The 16,698-nt window shown below is 37.5% G+C and overlaps 1 protein-coding gene across 10 annotated transcripts in view; it reads right to left on the bottom strand.

Moving 5' to 3' along the window:
* KIAA1217 (KIAA1217 ortholog) overlaps window positions 1-16,698 on the bottom strand; it is a 730,776-nt gene that overhangs the window by 659,416 nt on the left and 54,662 nt on the right. The window lies entirely within an intron of this gene.

The following is a 16,698-nucleotide window of genomic DNA, read 5'->3' as shown; positions in this document are numbered from 1 at the left end:
TGGCATATAAGATCTTTATCATTTTATGGCAATCTATCTCATCAGGTTCATGTTCTGCAAGAAGCCCACCCTTTCCACTTGAGGGCCTAGGCAAGAGCAGAAATGGAGGCCCACATACCATGTGTATGAGGATCAAAACTTATAAATCAAGTTAATAAACTGTTAAATACACTCAAGTCTTCTATCTTCACAAATATAACCACTTAAAGGACTTGGAGACCAGGGAGGAATTTAGAATGCTTGAAGTCCTCACATGGAAGAGTTTCACATGGAAAAGAGGAGCATAGGAATACTCTGGGCCTCCAGCCTGTACTCCATCACCCCATCCCCCATTGCTTCTATTCCTAGGATTCCTCCTTGAACAATCTTTTGGGCAGGCTGTGGACACCCCTGGCTGATATCGGAGCTCAATCACACACCACTGAAAACAGCCACCTAGGCTTAGAAATGCTTATGTCCACCATGCACTCCCACCTTCGGGAGAACTGCCAGTGGAAGCGGTCAGCACAGACCTTGAAGGTGAGCTTGGGGGCTATCTGAGCAGGGTATTCTGGGGTACCTGGTACCTGGAGGATAGGGAGCATGAGCTCCAGGTTGGTAGGTTACCCTAGCTCCACGAACTTCTTACCCAAGTGACACCCTCTGAAGTACAAGAGCCAAATCAAGGAAGGGTGACAGGGCAGTGTGGTTCTCCAGCATACTCCACAGACCAACAACATGGAATGCCTCTTGGTTTCTGGAATATGTCGTGTCCTTTTACCTCTTCCTGTCTGGTTAAGAAGCACGTGAAATCTTTTCCCAAGGAAGCTAGAAACATCCTGTAGTTCTCTTTTTATATTCTAACAATCTTCTTTCCTAGTAGACCCCAAGACCTTGCCTATTCCCTCATTTTGGAATCTCCCAAGTCTACAAAAATGCCTGGTACATAGCACCCTTGACAACAGTTGAATGAATGAATGAGGAAATTACTGAATGAATCGATCAATTATGTCTCTATCTTGGCGCATCCCTGCTGTTCTCCTCCTTAATTTCCATTCTCATGTTTGGATTTCTAAATCCATCTGGTGTTCCAGGAATTAAAAATAAGACTACTCCACTGATGGGAGTGAAACAGGCTGTTGACAGGAGGACACAGAAGGAAGGGAAGCTAGAAATGGTAAATATAAAGAACTCACAAGGGTGTGTCTTCTTGGTTGTATACAAAGAAAGTTAGAAGGCAGCTGCTTGTATACCAGAGATGAGTTTCTGAGGAATTATATTATCACAACAAACAATTGTTAATTATCCTAAAGGATTAATTCTAGAATGAGGTAGGGTGAAAAGATTGCTATCATTCTGTTATGAATTCTTACAGAATTCTTTTCTGCAATATCCCTAATAGTTGATAGACTGTTCATTCTAAATTAACACTATAGCATGGCACAATATGGCAGTGTGTGGCCTTCTACCCAGAGTATTATAAAACGAGAGTGATAATAGTAACTTCCTACCTACCTCAGAGGGTTAGTGTGAGGATTAAAAGAATCAATACAACACAAGGGCTTAGAACAGTACTCACAAATGTTAGCTAATCTTTTCCTTCTGTTCTTCCTTTGTATCTTTTTATTCTCTTCACCTCCTGATTACTATTGTTCACTTTCCATTTCAATGGTATTGACTTTTACGCACATTTCCAACACTGTCCCTAATACCACCATTTGATGAGTCTTTAAGATTGTTTTAGAATATAAAAAGGATTTTAAATTAGAATTACCATGGACATTAAGATGAAAGGACATCAGTCATTAAAATAATCATCAGAAGCTCAAAGGCACATAAAGAACTTTATGACTGATGTTATACCAACCGAAGATGGTGGCTATTTCTGCTACTGCATAAGGTAGAGAGCATCCACTGTGTCAATGGCAGAAATACTTCACGATTCCTTTTGCCAGCCAACTTTGAAATTATACATTTTAGATTCGTTTTAAATTTGGTATATTTTGGTTTTTTCAAATTTTACACATAAAATGAGATTCTGCTAATATTTACTAACATTTAAATCACACTTTTTAAATTCGCATAGTTTAAAATTCATAAAATTTGACAGATTGTATATTTCTAAAAGCTTTCTTAAATTTTCAACACTTGGGCTACTCTGCCAAGTTTTAGATTTTAGAAGTAAAAAAGACAAATTGCAAACGAATAGAGAGGATATAAAGGAAAAGGAAAAGGAAAAGGAAACAATCGTGACAGAGACAGGCTGGCCATGGACTACAGCTTTGTCTTCCACGGCTGGACTCCAGTCTCAGTTTCTATTCATGTGACTTAATTCTGGCCAAGGAAATTGAGTCAGAAATTATGTGTGCTGCTTGCAAGTCTGGTCCTTGAATACATGGGATCCCTTGAGCCTTTTCCTCTTTCATGGTAACATGGCCACAAGAAGAGAAAAAGCAGAACCTCTAAATTACTACTTGGAAGGGTATTATCCACTAATCAGGAACACACCATGTGACTAGGAAATAAAGTCTATTGTGTTTAGCCCTTAAAATTTTCAATTTAAAAATTTTTTTTCAATTTTATCTTTGGTACAGTGGCCAGGGTTGCCATATATAACATCATAAACATTACAAAGTATCATCAAGAAGCACCATTACCCTCCACAAATTAACAGCCTGAATTAGAGTAATACGATTTAGGGGATTTGGTAGTAAGACATGTATTTTTCCAATTGTATCTTACTCACACTAATATTAAAAGTTTGCCTGCATTTCCTAAATCAAAACCTCTAGCACAAGGAAGTGGTTCAAAAACACACCATATAAAGTGGAGAAACAACTAGGTTCTACAATTCACTGCAGAAACTACAAATTAGGTAATTTGAAGGAGGAGAAAGCTTATTCAACTTACACTACATAGGAGGCAAGGCTATGTCTTTGGAAACCATCTCTGGACACCTAACTCTGGGAAACGAATAAGGGGTAGTGGAAAGGGAGGTGGGCAGGGGGTTGGGGTGACTGGGTGATGGGCACTGAGTGGGGCACTTGGCGGGATGAACACTGGTGTTATGCTAAAGGTTGGCAAATTGAACTCCAATTAAAAAATTAAAAAAAAAAAGGAAACCATCTCTGGAGGAGATCTAACAGTGGCATAAGAAAGACCGGGTGGCATCATTACATTACATATTGTACCGGGTGCCATCACTACAATAATATGTCAGCTCTTACAGAGTACACTTCCTTCAAACTTTGAAAAACTCAAAGATTTCTATCAAAGTAATGAAGGGCTTGAAAGAGAGAAAGACTGATCATCAAAAGAATGTTGGGTTGATAATATGCTAACTTATGTTGTCATATTAAGTAAGGATGTGCCTCAAACTTGACTAGAAGTACCTTGAATGTGCAGCACTAATATTGTCAGTCATAAAAAGTTGACTTGTGTTCTGTAACCAGTGTATTTCTTAATTCTATCAGGCTTCCCAGTCCATTGAGTTTCATGACATTGGAAAAAGAGATGGGCTCTTGGGGGACTCTGGAGACACACAAGGGCAATCTGTGCACAGAAGCTAGTCCTGTCTTGCAATTTATTTGGGGAAATTGGGAAGACCTGTGCATCATGGAGACTCTAGAGGATCTAGATTGACACAGTGGTGAATAAGAGGGAAGCTACTACCATTTACTCAAAAAGATCACTGAATATCGACTTCTTTTTTTAACATAGTTACAATTTTTTTTCTTGAAATGAGAACTTTTATGACCTCTTAGAAACATTTTAGATTGGTGCTACTATATCATAACTTTCTTTTAGAAAATAACATTTTAGATTGCTGCTAAAATATAATAACTTTCTTCAAAGGGTCTTCTCCATCCTTGGAAGCTAATGTAGCAATGTTTTGCTACTGTTCTTGTGATGTGTCACCAGCTCCTGTCTTTTTCCCTTCCAGCACCATATATCTGAACTCACTGAATTTTACCTATTAGTAAGTAGTTGGTGAAAATTAAGCTTACATGGAGAGGATCTTTGAAACAATCATAAACAATGTGTAACTCAATTTAACTCAACTGCAGCCTGAACAAGAAAGATAGCAAGTATCAAGACTCTTCCAGGGTGTAACTACTTGAAAAATGGGATTTGTAAATTTTAGTACAGCCTCTGGCCCTGAGGACATGAAAACCACTAGCAGGAGTGGGTTTGGAGCATGAGAAAGATGGCCACGCATCTACCATATGTCATTAACAATAGTGGAAACCACACATCAGGTTCTGTATGCATAATGTTAGAATGGTTCTCCCCAGTCTCCAAAGGGTTTTTAATCTCAGAATCAAAATTATCTTCACTCATTTGCCATTGTACAAGGTGAGGAAGAGAAGCATTGATTGATTACCAGTTAATTAAGTCTGATTACCCATTTTGGTTTCTGAAAATATAAATGCCTATAATTAATTTTGAGTTTAAAGGGAGCCGAGTTCCCATGGCATGCACTGATTGCATATGTCAGAACCAAATGTGCTCTGGTGTTCTGAATAGAGCTTCTTAGACTCCAAAGTCATTAAAGCAAAACCAGTGAGAGAGCTGGAATGAAGGAATAATGTAGTAGCAATCAATCCCACTCCTTTGATAAAACACATTTGCTGGCTCACCTCCTTCTCCATTACCCTAAGTCCTCACCATACTTGAAATTCTGTGGGAATGAGGGGTTACTCATTGTTCAGCTGAGGACACCCAGCCCCTAGCAGTGGGAACAGCTCATGGCAGGGATCAATACTCACTGACCTCTCTGGGATGGTTCTGGAAGGTTGTTTGCTATAGTTCTGTGTAGCTCCAGAAATTCCAGGCAAACCTGCATCACCTTCTGCTCCAGGCAAATTCAGCCCCAGACTGTCCATGGGCAAGTCAATGATCCTTGCATTAACCCATTTCTGGGCTAAATAGTAAAGAGACATATTCAGGTATTTTTTTTCAACCCCGCATCTCTTATAATACTGAACACAGTGAAGGTCAAATGCTATGTTAAAAAAATCAGGACTAATTTTCCCTATAATCTTAAAATGGCAACTTATACTTCCTTAAAGAGTTCACAAATATCACAAATATACCTTTGTTCCTGAACATTAAAATAAAAGTATATTTTAGTAGATAGGAGTAGTCCGAGAAATTTTATTGATGGATTCAACCAATATTTATTGAGCATTAAGTATGTGCCTGAGGCCATACTAAGACACAAAAACATAATCATGAGCAAAACCAGGTGTGATCCCTGTAGCTTTTGGTCTAGTAAGAGAGGCAAGCATTGAACAAATAAGTATAAAGAAAGTTATGTAAATGCCAACAGCGGCAAGTGTTCTGAAATTCAAGAATAGATGTATGGTGTTGATGAAAGAATAAAATAGAAGTTCTTAATTTAGATTGAGGTTTCTGGGGAATGTTTTTTGAGGAAGTGACATGTAAGATGAGCAGGAGTTGGCAGGTTAAAGAATCAGAAGTTCAATCACAGATGTCAAGTCCCTGAGACAGGAAGGCGGATGGTACAGGTGAGACTCCAGCTCCCATCCACTTTTCCCAGCCATCAGAGAACTTTGCTACTTCTTTTATCCCTACTGCCCCCAGCATTTCCAGACTTTTCCTCTCTTCTTTCCTTAGATGTACACAGAATCTGTCTTCTCTTTCCAACTACCCATCAACACTATAACAGTTATTTGTGGTCCCCATTTGAAAACTTCAGTGGGCACTTTTGATCTGTCCACAGCACTTTGCCTTCTGATTATCCCCTTCTTCTTGACATTTTTGATACTTTCTCATCTCTTGGATTCAGTGATGATGTTTTTCTTTTTCCTGCTTTTAATTACTTTTTGGGACACTATTTCTTTGATCTATCCCTTAAACACTGGTGCTTCCATGTTCCATCCTCAACAAACTTCCTTTCTTATTCATGAATATTCTTCTTCAGTGACCTCCCCCATTCCCAAGCTTCACTACAACCAACATTCTGATGACTTCCTACGCAACTCTTTCTCTTCAGAGCAAAAATCCCTGCCATGTTTCTTCCTGGTTGTGTCAGAGCCTCCAGAGCCACTGTGTCCAGTGCTGGGGGTGGCTATGTGAAAAGGAACATGCTTCTGTCACCGTCCTTATGCTAGTACCTCTGACCAAAGAAGACATACTGTCCCTGCTGCATTGTTCCACCTCCTTACTGCTTATTCCTTGACAGAAAATTTACAAATCTTATTGGTAAGCTCTTGAAATACTAATTGAGACCCATTTTGAGAAAGTGGTGGGCTACTGTTTTTGGAGACAAAATGAGGCTTCACTCAGATCATTATTACTTTTTACTTCAGAGAAAACTTTTCTCCCATATCTTGCTCTTCCAAGGTTAGTACTCCCTGGGGGTAACCAGCCATCCCACTTATTCTCGTCTCCTCTACTGGAAGATCCAGTTTTGGTGCACCTGGGTGGCTCAGATGGTTAAGCATCTGCCTTCGGTTCAGGTCATGTTCTCTGAGTCTTGGGATCGAGGCCCATGTCAGGCTCCCTGCTCAATGGGGAGTCTGCTTCTCCCTCTGCCTCTCTCCCCTGCTCATGTTCTCTCTCTCTCTTTCTATCTCTTCTCTCTTTTTCTTAAATGAATAAATAAAATCTTTAAAAGAAGAAGAAGAAGAAGAAGAAGAAGAAGAAGAAGAAGAAGAAGAAGACAACCCAGCATCTGCCTCCTAGATTCAGCCATCCCTATTCAAGGAGGAAGGAGAAAGCCTTTCTTGGAGTCTCAGACTTAGGCCTTGTGTCTGGGCTTATTTTGTGTAAGGTACTTACTTACCTGATTATTACCAAAGCAGTGCTTTATGTCTCATTCAAACTTTTTCTTATGTATACACTTTTATGTCAGGGAACTACAGAAGGGAGAAGGGCATTAAAATGCCATCCCCACACCTATTCATCACCAGCCTTTTCTTTTCTCAAGCGGTCCTAGTGTCCTTCTTCTCCTTTACTTACAGTCAGTTACTCGCCCTTCCAATTCTTTCCTGGTAGAGTGTAAATATGTCCTTAGTTGGGGCGTTAGCACCTCTCACCAGGCATGTGCAAACTTGATCATATTACTCTCTTGCTTGGAACCCTTCTGTCTCCCCAAAGCTTCTTCATGTGACATGCCTGTCTTATCCAATCTTCTCTCAACCCCCCCCTGTAATTTTCAGGGGGCATTACAAACATGTTCAGCCTATTCCCACTCACTTACCAATCTATTTATCCATCTCTTTTTAGAAACCATTTCTGACCACCCTTTCTCCCCAATATCTAACTATTCCCTGATTCTCTGTGTTCCCACAGTACTCTGAATATTCCTGCATCTACCAGCTAATCCATAAGGTCCTAAGGAGTAGGATTCTGCATGACTACCTCTGTATCTCTTCTGCTTATCACAGGATGGGCTCTGGATGAATGTTTGCTGAAAGAATGACTAACAGAGATGAGAGTTAAGGATGGCATGTTGCCAGAGAGGCCACATGAGCACAGAGTGATAACCCTGCCTCTGCTGTCAAATGGCTTCCGTGAACCTAAATATTTGTTGAATGAACTTCCAGTTAACATTGGGGTTGAAAAACAGATTATTGTTCTTTGCTGTTAAGTGGTGCCTGGAGAAAATCACATCATGATAAACTTGATTAAACTATCATCTGTTTGTCTGAATGTCAAGATCACTGCCATAAATAAAAGCTATTCTTTAAATATTACAAGAAGCTGTGAAAGTCTTTTGGGGAAGGACCCAGTTTTCTCTTACAATACATGATTTCCAACTTGTCATCTGACTCCAATCTCCTACAGAGTAGAATCATAGTGAAATCATTGTTAATTAAAGAAATTTAACTGCCGTCTACTTCTCATTAGCCACATTTTTTTTCTGCAAGTCACCTTCAAATTCTCCCTTACTGGAAATATTCAAAAAATTAAATTACTGAGTAACACTGATAAGGCATGGGAATTTGAAAGTTGCAAATGTTAGGTAGGATAGTAAGTGAATGCTTTTTATTCTAATGTTTAATGCATATTTCTGGGGTTGGAAAAAAGCGATAAAAGAAGGAAAAGAGAAAAGAAGGGAAAGAGTTTTCTATCCAGCTGTTCTACAGTGTTTATCATTACTAACACTGCAATGTGTTAATAAGGAAGTTCAAAGTACATGGCTTGCCCAATTAAATTTTTAAAAATCACATTAAAGTTTTAGTGACTGAATTTGGGACTAGATCAGCTTTGGAAGTGGATACTTATTCAACTCTGTAGCTTTTGTTTCTTTACCAACTGGTAAACAGCCTCAACATAAGCATATGCAGAGCCTTGGTCTTACTATTAACCTTTGACTCATTTTTTTCATTCCAATTTGCTACTTATTTTGGTTCTTATTGCTTATTGCAATAAGGCTTCTCCTTATTGTTGGCAAAAGGTTTTTTAAAAAATCTTTGGACAATAGTGTAAACATTCAACTGCAGCTGCTAGAATTCAACTTTTGCACTACTGTCCATTCCAATCACTTTTTGATCATTACTGAACATTTCCATCTCAGTGTATGTTGATGCAACTTTAGGATATCACAAGTTCTTTATTAACTTGACCTCCAGTCCTATTCAGATGGTACGGGAACACTGAAGACTAGTCTAAATCAACCAGCACTAAGATGAAAAGAATTACTTCCATCTCCCCCACGCATGATTGTAGCCCTGTCATGGCCAGTGCCCGTGTCCTCATACCCTCCGTGCCTCAGATGAAAAGGAGCCTGACCTGTGGAGGAGCAAGTATATGGTAGAATGTATCTTCAGCTTCTCACCCTCTTGTTGGTATTCATGTATATCTACTAACTTGTGTGTGACATTGCCTGAAAATATATGTGACAGCCTGGACAAGTGAGTTAAAACTTCACTAAACTTGAGAAGAGAGAAAAAGCTCAGAATAAAATAAAATTGGCTAGTCCCCTAAAAAGGTGTTCATGGGGCAATGGGAAAAGGGAGCTAAATGGGAATGTGGTATCAAATCCAAGGAAATAATTTCCTCTTCCCTCTACTTAAGAAGCAAAGGAAAGTAATGCACTCTTCATATATGCATTGCAGGTGTGGATGGAGAAACAACCTGAAACTTTGAAAGTACACATACAACTTTTTGAGGGAAATTCCAGACAGGAAATCGATGGCACCTTGTTCCAATCAGATATCCAGAAAACAGAAGAGTTATGAATCAGCCCATGGTCTATCAGACAAAATTATCCTCACTCTCTACATCATTATCATTACTGAGCATTAAGTATGTGCCTGAGACCATACTAAGACCCAAAAACATAATCATGAGCAATCATGATTACTAATATTACTGTTGCTTCTGTTATTGCCTTCTACTCAATAAAGCGACCTATTCTGAAATCAGGCCTTCAGAGACATTGTAACATTCAAAATTAAGCATTCATATACTTCAACATAATGAAAGCCATATATGAAAAACCTACAGCAAACGTCATACTAATGGTGAAAATCAGAAAGTTTTTCTCTAAGATCAGAAACAATGCAAAGATACCCACTGTTGCCACTTCTATTCAACAAAGTATTGTTTTTTTGCTGTTGAATTGTATGAGTTCTTTATATATTCTAGATATTAATCCTCTATCATAAATGTATTTACAAATATTTTTCCCCATTCTGTGGGTTGGCTTTTCACTTTGCTAATGGTTTCTTTTGCTGTGCAACCTTTTTAATGTGACATAGTCCTACCCGTTTATTTTTTATTTTGTTGCTTGTACTTTAGGTGGGATTTCCAAAAACATCACAACCAAGAGCCATCTCAAGGAGTATTTTTCCTCTTTTCTTCTAGAAGTTCTATGTCTTACTTTTAAGTCTAATCTATTTTGAGCTAGGTTTGTGAGTGGAAAATAGACAAAGAATCTGAATAGACATTTTTCCAAAGAAAATGCATGAATGGCTACAGGTATATAAAGATATGCCCAACATCACTAGTCATTAGGGAAATGCAAATTAAAACCACAATGAGATATCACCTTATGCTTGTTAGACTAGCCATCAACAAAAAGATAAGAGGTAATTCTGGCTTGGATATGGAGGAAAGGTAATCCTTGTGTACTGGTGGTGGGATTATAAATGGTAGAGCCATTATGGAAAACAGTATGGAGGCTCCTTTAAAAATTAAAATAGAACTGCCATATGATTCAGCAATTCCACTTCTAGAAATATATCCAAAGGAAATAAAAGCACTAACTTGAAAAGAATATCTACACCTTGATGTTTACAGTAACATTATATACAATAGGAAAGACATGAAAACGACCTAAATGTCCATCACCAGATGAATGGATAAACAAGTTGTGGTACACATGTACAAGGGACAATTAATTGTTCAACCATAAAAAATGAAGAAATCCTACCACTGGTGATAACATAGATGGACTTTGAAGGCATTATGCTGAATGAAATAAGTTAGACAGAGAAAGACAAATACTACATGATCTCACTTAGAGGTGGAATATGAAAATAAAAAGACACCAAACTCAAAGAAAAAGAGGTCAGATTTTCAGATTTGTGGTTATTAGAGGTGGAGTGTGGGAAGAGAGAGAATTGGAGAAAGGTGGTCAAAAGGTACAAACTTCCAGTTGTAAGATATATAAGTACTACAGATATAATGGTGTCTATAGCCACCACTGCTCTATGGTATACAAGAAAATTGTTAGAGAGTAGATCCTTAGAGTTCTCAACACAAAAAGTATTTTTTCTTTTCTTTTCTCTGTATCTATATGAGACAATGAGTGTTAACTAAACCTATTAGGTAATAATTTCACAATATTTGTGAATTAAACCATCATGCTGTACACCTTAAACTCCACAGTAATGTAAGTCAATTATTTCTCAATAAAATGGGGAGGATTTAAAAATATAGTACAGGAACTACTAGTCAGAGAAATTAGGCAAGAAAAAGAAATAAAAGGCATCTAAATTAGAAAGGAAGTAGTAAAAATATCTCTGTTCACATGTCATTATCTTACGCACAGAAAACTCTAAAGATTCCATGCAAAAAAGTTAGAATTAACAAAAAAAATCCAGCAAAGTAGCAGGATAAAAAGTCAACACACAAAAATCAACTGCATTTCTAAACACTAACAATGAACAACCTGAAAGGGAGATTAAAAAACAATTTCCGATGAATACCTATCATTTACATCAATGTGGTTGGAACTGGAGGGTATTACGCTGAGTGAAATAAGTCAATCAGAGAAAGATAATTATCATATGGTTTCACTCATATGTGGAATATTAGAAACAGTGAAAGGGACCATAAGGAAGGGGGGAAAAACTGAGTGGAGAAAACTTAAAGAGGAAGACAAACCATGAGAGACTCCTAACTCTGGGAAACAAACAAAGGGTTGCAGAAGGAGAGGTGGGGGTGGGAGGGCAGGGCAATTGGGGGATAGGCATTAAGGAGGGCACATGGTAAGATGAGCACTGGGTGTTATACTATATGTTGGCAAATTTAAATTAAAAAAAAAAGAATTTGACAACTGAAAAAAACTATTTCCATTTGTAATACCACCAAAAATAATTTCCTACCTAATAACTGAAGGAGGTGAAAGACTTGTTCAATGAAAATTACAAAACATTTTTGAAAGAAATTAAACAAGACATAAACAAATGAAAAGCATTTATATATGGGTTGGAGGACCTAACAGTGTTAAGATGTCAATACTAGCCAAAGCAATCTTAAGATTCAATGCAATCCCTATCAAAATCCCAAAGACATTTCTTACAATAATAGGACAAATCATCCTAAGCTTCACATGGAATTGTAAGGGACCCCGAATAGCCAAAATAATCCTGAAAGAAGAACAAAATTGGAATTCTCACACTTCCTGATTTCAACTTCCTACAAAACTACACTAATCAAAACAGTGTGGTACTGGCATAAAAAGAGACATATATGCCAAGGATATAGAATAGACTCCAAAAATATACCCTTGCATATGCGGTCAAATGAGTTTTGATAAAGGATGCCAAGACCATTCAACAGGGAAAAGATAGTATTTTCAGCAAATAGTTATAGGAAAACTGGATATCCAGAGATGCAAATGAATGAAGTTGGACTCTTACCTAACACTGTATACAAAAATCAACCTAAAATGGATCCATGACCTAAATGTAAGACCCGAAAATATAAAAAACTCTTAAAAGACAATAGAAAACAAAAGCTTCAGAGTATTACATTTCTTGTATATGATGCCAAAGGCATAGACAACAAAAGAAAAGGTAAACAAATTGGACTCCATGAAAATTTTAAAATCAAACAACCTGATTCAAAAATGGCCAAAGAATTTGAATAGACATTTCTCTAAAGAAAATATATAAGTGACCAATAAGCACCTGGAAAGATGCTAGACATCACTAATCACTGGGGAAATGTAAATCAAAACTATAATGTGAGACCACCTCAGACCCATTAGAATGACTATTAAGAAAAAAAAACAGAAAAAAATTTTGGCAAGGTTATGAAGAAAGGAATCCTTGTGCATTGTTAATATGAATGCAAAATGGTATAGCCATTGTGGAAAACAGTACGGTGGCTCCTCAAATATTTTAAAATAGAATGACCACATGATCCAGCAATTCCTATTCCAGATTTATAACCAAAAGAAAACTGAAAGCAGGATCTGGAAGAGATATATCTGTTTTCATGTTCAAGCTGCATTATTCACAATAGCTAAAATGTGGAGACAATTCGTGTCCATCACTGGATGGACAAATGGATAAACGAAATGTGGTATATACATAAAATGGCATACTATTCAACCTTAATAAAAGAAGGAAATCCTGCTCTGTGCCACAACATGGATGAAGCTTGAGGACATTATGCTAAGTGAACTAGGTCAGTCAAGAAAAGACAAATACCATATGATTCCACTGATATGAGGGGCTTGGAGCAGTCATAATCACACAGACAAAATGCAGAATGGTGGGTGCCACCAGCTGGGGGAAGGAGGGAATGAGGAGTTATTGCTTAATAAGTATAGGGTTTCAGTTTTGCAAGATAAAAAACATTCTGGAGTTGGATAGTGGAGATGGTTGCACAACAATATGAATGTATTAATGCTGAACTAGACACTTAAAAATGATTAAGATAAATTATACGTTATGTGTGTTTTCCAGTAAAAAATGGAAAATGTAAAAATATTTTAACTTATAATCTGAAAATCGATAGCAATTCTTTAAAAAACAAACACTAAAAACACCATCTATTTAACCATCAAACTTATCTTTAGCATTCCCAATATTATTTTTCAAAATATTAATCCACATTAATTCTTATATATTTATCTATAAGTTTCTACTTTTTTGTTCCTTTCTAAAATTTTTAATTGAAGCATAGTTGACTCAGAATATTATATTAGTTTCAGGTGTATAATATAGTGATTCAACAAGTATATACATAACAAAATGCTCACCATAAGTTTAATTACCATCTGTATCACCATACAAAGTTATTACAGTATTTATTGACTACATTTCTAATGCTGTATTTTCATCACCATGACATATTTATTTTATAACTGTAAATTTCTACCTCTTCAGGCCTATCACCTCTTTCATCTGCTCCTCAGCTCCTCTACCCCCTGGAAACCACCAGTTTGTTCTCTATAGTTAGGAGTCTATGTCTTTGTTTATTAGTTCATTCATTTGTTTTGCTGTTTTGATTCCACATGTAAGTGAAACCTCTGGTACTTGTCTTTCTGTCTGACTTATTTCATCTAGCATAAAACACTCCAGGTCCATCCATGTTGTTGTGAATGGCATGATCTCAGTCTTTTTTTGTGTAGCTGAGTAATATTCCATTAATATTCCCTTGTATATATATGCCACATCTTGTTCATCCCTTCATCATTCCATTGTAAATAATGCTGCAATAAAACTGAAATAGAAGTACCATACAATTTAGTAATTCCACTTCTGGGTATTTAGCCAAAGAAAATGAAAACACTAATTCAAAAGGTTTCCTTTTTTTTTTTAACCTTAAACTTCTTTAAAGCAGGCCTCAGAATCACATAACAACCTCACATAATAACCTGGTAATACAAATCCATGTGAATCAATAGAAAGCAAAAGGAAATATCAATGCGATAATGTACCACTTCATAATCAGAAACAACAAGAGGTGTAGATGGCTACTTGAGGCAAACTGAAATTCTTTTTGTAATCATTAGCTCACATTCGGTCCATCAGGCTCTCAGTGACACACAGCACAACCAAACTTCTTGTGTTGACTATTGACTTTTCTATTTTTTCTCTGCTGGTATTGGTACTCCCACACAATATAATCTTCTCCCTCCAGGCTTATTGTTTTCTGTTTCTCCTCTCTTTTCATTCTTCATTTGTTTTTGCTTTGCATTTATGTAGTTGTAAGTATTTCACTCCTCACTCGAGGCCCCTGGAGAGAAAAGATAATCTCCATTCATCTCTATGCTGCACATCCTGAATGCTCTCACCAATAGGATCACAGAGGTATTGAACTTCATCACTCTTAGGAACTATTATGATCACTGAAGATGACAGAGATGGAGTGCCTCGGATAAAATTATATGGTCAGCTGAATAATAAAATTGAGTTACTCAACTGTATTGGGACTAAACCAGGAGTTTTCATTCACTGGATCATGGCAAAAGATCCATGTTTAGGAACTGCCATATATATATTCTTAAAAATTTCTTTATCCATAGATTTGGGTTCAGAGGACCAACTCAGGATTTTAATTTCTCTTGGCCAGTTCTAAGGATCCAAGTTATTTTCTTTCCCAAATGTTTTTGTTCCACTTGCTCTGCAGCTCAGGAAAGAATGTGGGCCACAGCCTGAGGCAGCTGTGCCTACAAGAGTCTGCATGGGGGCAGTACAGCTGCAGACCTCTGGATCGGAAGCATCAACCCTGGTGGCTACACAGTCTGTGATTTGCTGAGTATTTGTATAATGAGGATGAAATTCAGTTTGTATTTAATTATTGTTTTGATAATTTGGTGATTCTAAATCATTTGCCAATGGTATTTTAAAATTCCTTTTCCTTTGATTCTATACTTCCTCTTAATGTAGCAATTAAATACCACCAATTATGGCTCACAAGTGAAAAGAAATAGCAGTCCTCATTTAAAAAAACTTGTAGGAAATGTTACAATGGACCCCACAGCTCCTTCCCTCAGAGGATGCCCAGAGATTAAAGAAACATGAGAATGTAACCAAAAAGGAGCATTTGGAAGCTGAATGTCAGAATTCAAGGGTCCTAAAGAGAAGACAGAAAGTAGAATCTAAAGGGGATAGATGGTTATAGGGATTTAGGGAGGCATCGAGAGAGGTGGGGGATGATATGGAGGCAGCAGCCGTGAATTCCGGCACTCCCACCTGGAAGCCTCAACTGTGCTCCATTAAAGGCTGTCAGGATTAGAATATCCAAAAGGATTAATCAAAGATCATAACAAGAAAGGAGGGAGAGTCGGTCTGTTAGGCTATCTGGAAAAGTGCTGGGAAAGTCCCTGAGCAGAACATCAAAACTCTTTTGTGAAGCTTTAATCAAAGAAACTCCTTCTGAGGGTCACATGGTTCCAGGAGCACTCTGCCACGAGGAATCACCCTGTTTCCTTTAAAATAGAGATTAATCAGTAATGGGATTCTTCTGTCTTTGAATTCTTCTGGGAAACCAACTTCCCCTTCCTCTTCTCTCTCTTTTTTTATATGATTGTCTCCAGTACACACACACATTGGTTACCTTGTGTCACTGATGCATTTGTTCAACAAACACTGAGTGTCTCTTATGTTCCAGGCACTGTACCATACCCTGCAGATTCTGAAACAAATCCCACTCCTCCCCAGGCACTCCCAGCTCAGCAGAGCAGATGCCCAGGGAGGCTGGTCATTAAATAGTGTAGGGGACATCTGGGAGGGTTTAATTCTGATGGGAGCTCAGAGGAGGGAACAGTGAGCAAGTAGTTGAGGGAGAATTCATAAATGAGGACATTTTTAAGCTGGGTCTTGCAGGTAAGTAGGAGTTTGCCAGGAAGACAAGGAGGGAATAGAATAATTAAGCTGCCAAAGTATTGTTGAAAGTCTCAAAGTTTTATCATCTATGATTTCCTTTACGTTCTAAAGCACAGATATCTTAAAACTCTTGTTAGGTTGATACATCAAAAGATCTTTATTATTTTTCATTAACTGTTGAGATCAGTTCAGAGTTTGGACATATGGTGCTTTCAATAATTAAAAAAGATTAATTTTCTTACTACGGAATAGACCACAATTCCATTCTCCAACATTCTTCTAAAAACTGGAAGTGTGGATAACTCTTGCTTCAATCAATGAGATTCCTGTTCTCGAATGTTTTGAGAGTATATTATAGAGAGTTGGGTCAACTCAAATGCATGCAAAGTGCAAAGCTCCAAACTTAATTCCCAGCTTGCATCCTAAATTTTCTACAATTATGATAGTTTCTTCAACCAAGAAACAGGTGGATAGCTATTTGACTTTTGATTATGTTCACAAGCAAATATACAGATGAAACAGGCATAACAGATAGAGCATGTTGCAATCCAAAGCTCCCAAATTATTTCTATTAATTGTGAGTTTAGTGGTCATGCCTCTTTGGGTACAATGATCTCCTTTTCCTTGTACTGAGGATTTTATCTTTTCTGTTACTCTGATTATAACCAAAGACACT

The sequence above is a fragment of the Vulpes vulpes genome, chromosome 2, assembly GCF_048418805.1.
Source record: "Vulpes vulpes isolate BD-2025 chromosome 2, VulVul3, whole genome shotgun sequence".
Taxonomy (NCBI): Eukaryota; Metazoa; Chordata; class Mammalia; order Carnivora; family Canidae; genus Vulpes; species Vulpes vulpes.
Note: the sequence above shows the minus strand (reverse complement) of the source record. Positions and strands in the feature narration are given on the sequence as shown.